Raw genomic sequence first — 6000 nt, forward strand, 5'->3', positions numbered from 1 at the left:
AAGCAGGGCCATTTCCTTAGAGGATAAATGGAGGTGCACATTTTCAAATGCAGTATATTGAATGAATTTCTGCCATCGCAATCTGTTTCCTTAGGTTTTGCTGAGGAAAAACAGCGTGGGAAGTGGCGCTCAAATTCTGTGGAATACATTTAAATTCCCATGTAGATACCCCATCCCGGCCACTTAGGATTTCCTTTTCCGAGAGCATAATTAAATTATCAGCTGTCACTTCTGTTGACTAGCGGATATGCAGAGTTAATGTGCTAAATGCCACAGGGCTGGAACTGCTCTGATTCAATGAATCTTAAGTGTCCTCTCGTCAAAGCATCTCATTCTGCTCTCTGTTTTTCTTCTCTGGGTGTCAGGCTGGACAATCCCAACAAGCATCATCTTTGTTTCGGATTCTGGATGTGAACATTCTCGCACACACACACACACACACACACACACAGTCCGAGTGATAAGAGTGGAAAGTGGGACTATTACAGGAAGTCTGGAGGAATCTGGACCTAAAATGCTGGGATTTTGTTGGGGACTATGGATCCCAAGAGCCACAGCCCAGTGTCAGAGCCACAAACACGGACAATAATCATATGTTTTGGCGAGGAGACGTGATGCTGTCAATATCCTTGCTTACAGTGCAGTTACTTGGTGCTCATGCAGGCATTAAGTCTTCAGACTATGAGGAAACTTAGTTAAGGAAAGATATTTATAGAGGACTTTCAAACAGTTTCTGCCATTATATGTTAATGAGAGAAATATTCTTCCTTTTTGCAGAATATCCTCCTGGACACGCTCAATGAACATCTCCCAGTCTTAGCTACTGTCATTACCGCTTATAAGTCATTCAGCTTACATAAAGTGACAGCAGTCATTTAAAACAACAGTATAATACTAAGTAGTAATAGGTAATGAGGTGTAAACTAATCGTCTCTAAGTATGTGCGCCTGTTTGCACTCTGTGCAGCATGCATAGTATGCAGAATAACCAAAATATTACTCTGAATATTTAAAAAAAGAGCTATTGACCACAGTGAGGAAATGCTTGGTAAGAGGCAGCAGTTCCAGGAAAGCACATTGACCTCAATATGTACACAGAACAAAAACACAAGCAGGGACAGGGTACTGTATTTTTACAAGTTTAATTTTATTGGTGTACTTTGACAATAACAATGATGGTATAAAAGAAAATCTCCATCATACAAATTTCAATAATCAAAAGATAATATGCCGATACACAAACAGATCCACATAAGGCTGACATCAAGTTTTGACAAGTGGCTTCAAATGGCTTCAATTCAAGGAGAATTGCTCTCCTTACAATCAGAGAAGATATATTTTTAATTGAGCAATGTGGATCTTTTTTTAATAGTAAGCTTTCATACAAAAAAATAATTTGTGTGAATTTTAGAGTGGATTGTGTCGCTGGTTTGGGTGCCTGTGATTCATTGCATTGTAAGCATACAGTGTTTTTGGCTGACACATTGCTATTCTGCAGTGCTTTCCTCTGACCTACACCTTACCCATCATGCTGTCACTATCAAAGAGACATCCCATTCACAAACAAGGACACTGAGCGTCTGCCACGATATGTCTCTTCTACTGCTCCAGCATTTTAAATACAGGGAGGCCTCTGAAATGTAGAACACCTCAGAGATTGTGAGAGGAATCTAAAATGTATGGAATAAGGATATTTTAATAATTATTTTAAAAACAAAGGCTGTGCTGGGAAGCAGTGATGTAAAAACATTGATGTCGCTGTGTAAGCTTCACTAGCACTTGAATGGCACCAGATAAACCCCCAGCCAAAACACTCCAAAGCCTTGTTCTTTATGCTAGCATCTGTAGTGATTTAAGACCTTAAAGAACTTCTAAAACACTACACACAACAATATTTACAATGATAATTTTCTTGATGTGCACTTTTTTTTTCAATTTAAATATTTTTGCTTATAAAAAAAACGAGTGAAAAAACACTGCAATAAATTAAAAAGCTTTAAGGCTGCCAGTTTTGTCAGATTCCCAAAGCACGGGTCCCTTCATTTAAACTGGTACAGAATGGATCAGAGCAGGTGAGATTATGGTACGATGAAGCTGCTTTAGTGAGCAGCAGGCTTGGTCTTTGTCTGGAGTGAGACCATGTACTGTCTTATGACAAACTTAAAACAGTCCATTTTCTGTTTTAAATAAAAAAGCAAGAGAGAGCTGACCGATTTGCCCCCATTACTTAGTCATAGTGAAAACCCCATCTGCATGTTCCACATTGTGAAGTATAAAGCCTAATACTGACTCTTAGAATATCTATGTCACCCAGAGGACATCTGTATATTGAGAGGTCGCTCCGCATTTGAATCTTCACCTGAACACTTAAACTAAAACCATTTGGCTTCTGCTATATGTCCATCTAGCTTTTCTTTTAAAGCAATGAAAACAAGAAAAGATAATAATATACAGTGTATCATGTAAGTGTCAAGAACTAGAAAAAAAATAACCTGCGAGTTGTTCACAACCAGGTAACTATAAATCATTTTCATATCAGTGCTGGAAAACAAAATAAACTCAAAATATAGATGGAGGACAGTTAGACCTCTGAAAGGTTTAGCCATTTCTTCAAACACACATGGAAAAGAAAACACAAATGGTGCTACTGTTCATCCCTTCCACTGGGCACCTGCTGAGTATTTGGCTAGGAGGTAAACCCACGTTTCTGTTTGTGGCAATGAACCAGAGCAACAAATATAAAAATGAGCTTCATCTGGCAGGATGACAAGGCAGCAGGTTTACAAATGTGTGGATGTAAAAACACTGAATATATTTTGCCACCTATATGCAGTAGAGGGATGTTTTGCCTGTCGATACTAGCCTTTATGATGTTAAGTATGGTTCCAGTAAGCACGTAGAGACAGACTCCCACAGAGGGAGCTCTGGAAGGTCAGCACCATTGATTATCAATTAGTATAAAAGGAGGTGCCCAGTGAAAGACGGTGACCACTAGTATTTTCTGATTAGGAGTTTTGCTCTTCCTGTGGTTGTCACACAAAATGGCCTCCTCCAACGTGTCAGCAGATTAATACACGTCCATTTCATCAAAACCAGCGATTCATTTCTTTAGAGGAAATCTGCGGCTTAAAGTGATGGTTCGGAGTAATTTACCCTAGGGTCCTTTGCACCATGACCTTGAGCCAAACACCCCCCCAGAAGCTTTTTTCACCTGGGTCTAACATTGGGCGAGTTAGCGTAGAGTAGCGTTAGCAGCTGAATAGCTTAGCGCAGGGGCTAATGGACCCACGTTTGTATCTCGTAAATGACCCCACTAATAATGCCCGAAATGATACCAAAGGTCTAAACTAGTACATATAGGTTATGTACTCATAAAACGATGGATTGGAAAGTTTGTAAGTACACCACAAGTTTATGAACACTTGCCTGCTGGCTTCTGCTCTCGGTTGCTGCTGCTACCTGCAGTTAGACGAGTGCTTAGGGCCGTCTACAAATTACTACACCGAAAAGAGATACAACAAAAATATTTATTAATTTAATGATTAAATAAGGTAATGTCTCCAAACTTACCTCAATTATTACTTGTCTCCTGCTAGTTATATTACAGCACTTACTTTAAAAAAAAAAAAGTTAAATTAAAAAATATTTTTGTTGCATCTCTTTTCGGTGTTGTAATTTGTAGACGTCCCTAAGCACTCGTCTCACAGCAGCAACAACAACAGCAGAGAGCAGAAGCCAGCAGGCAAGTGTTCATAAACTTCTGGTGTACTTACAAACTTTCCAATCCATCGTTTTATGAGTACATAACCTATATGTACTAGTGTAGACCTTTGGTATCATTTCGGGCATTATTAGTGGGGTCATTTATGAGATACAAACGTGGGTCCATTAGCCCCTACGCTAAGCTATTCAGCTGCTAACGCTACTCTACGCTAACTCGCCCAATGTTAGACCCAGGTGAACAAAGCTTCTGGGGGGGTGTTTGGCTCGAGGTCATGGTGCAAAGGACCAGAGGGTAAATTACTCCGAACCATCACTTTAATGAAATAACACAGCTTCCTGTTTACACAGACCTGAAACTCACAATCCCACACAAATACACATAACTACAAGTTTCAGTGCATCTAACACAGTCGGCCATACGTCACCAATTAAATCATCATATCAACCGCAAGAAAAAAAACAAAAACCTGAACAATTACAATAAGAAAATAATCGATAAAAGATCAAATAAATAAAATGAGGTCCAGCCTCTTTACTTCTTATTTCATTGTGGGAACACAACAGTTTGTCAACCACCCACATCTCCCCCAAAAGATACATCTTAAGAAATGCATACAAGGCGATTTGTGTGAAATGAAGTAGCTGCATGACTAGAGGACAAGACAGTGAAGAGAGAGAGTGTCTGCACGTTTCATTTCTTTTTTAAATGAACTACGTTTACAGTAATGGGATATTTTACTCAAAATCAACACTGTCAAACACAAATCAGAGTAGGGACATTTCAGCCTAACCCCTATTCGCAACAGCCGTATTTAGTGCTGTCAGTCTGTGTCAATGCAAAACCGAAAATTCTAATTTCGACAAACATCCTGAAGTTTGATTTAGGCAAAGAAACTCACTGGCCAAGCTTGGCCAGAAACTAACAAACCTAATCAATGGTTTATTATGTGACGTGTAAGATAAGCATTCACATCCGCTTTCCCCTACCATGTTTAGATAAAGAAGTGTCTGTTAAAAAAAATTAAAGGCATCCATACATTGGTTGTTGAAGATACAGTTCTCACAGCAGCCATGATGGAGGGGGGCTGGCAAACAGTATTACAAACACTAGACAATCTGAAAAATAACAAGCAAAAGCTTCTGTAAACACAAGTGACAGGGACGGCAATCAAGTATTCTCTACCTCCAATTCTCTCCTGTAAAAAATGAAGGTGAATAAACATTAAGGATGTGAGATCTAAAAACAAAACGGCAACTGTTTATCTCTTCCTGGCCTAGACTTGCACACCGCACACAAAGTGAGGTCTAAAGTCAGTCACTTAGAGGTTCAGGGGTGAAGTCTCCTAGACGTGACCCTGAAGACCTTACACTGACAACAGGATACATACAGGCCATTTGCATAGCTCTCCCTCACTTACATACACACACAGAAACATACACAGGTTCTGAAAAGGGTGGCATGTTTGCTTAGGCAAATGTGAAGTTTGCATACGCAGTGACTCCTTCTCTGTCGTCCAATAAGGGCATGGTAGCACCCGTGCTATTGCATCTGTATAGTGAAGAAGTCAGGTCTAAGTTCTGCTGTCTGATATTACAGCTTATTGCTAATAGGGTGAGCATTGCTCTCCAACATATAGCCACATGCAGGCAGGCAGCCAGAACATCCAATTCAACTATGCAAACACAAACATCCTAGTCTTCAAATGGTACGTTCACAGGACAAAATATAGTCTGTGAGAGATGATTAAGGTATTAATATTTTCTAAAGTCAAGACAAACTATTTCACACACAGTATACATGACCGAAAACACTCACACTTTATATCATTTTCTCTTGCTTTCTTCACTTGTAGATTTGGAAAGCCTTCTGCAGAACCAGCTGCAAGAGTCCACTCAGTTTAAAAGTTGCTGTATCGTGTAGGCATGCAAATGTTTTAATAGGCTTACTGCATTTGTGAAAATATGAAATGCAAGAGCAAAGTAAAAATCAAAGCCTCAGGGACCAGGTCAGCACATGTAAGTTAAACTATTGTGTGCGTGTGTATCATGGCCTATTTTAATAAACAAGCACAATAGTGTAGGGCTGAGCTAATCATTGACTGAATTAGAAAATGAATGAATGCTGAAGGCCAAAATGGTGCAAAAGGCATGTGGAGACTGAAGACTAGTTAAGCCCAAATGAGAGGAGTGATGGAGCTGTGGCACAAGCAAGTGCAGCATTTATCCTTAATTTCTTATATGATTTATCCAACATACTTATTTGAGTCTCCTTTTTTGC

This window comes from Perca flavescens, chromosome 7, assembly GCF_004354835.1.
Source record: "Perca flavescens isolate YP-PL-M2 chromosome 7, PFLA_1.0, whole genome shotgun sequence".
NCBI classification, from domain to species: domain Eukaryota; kingdom Metazoa; phylum Chordata; class Actinopteri; order Perciformes; family Percidae; genus Perca; species Perca flavescens.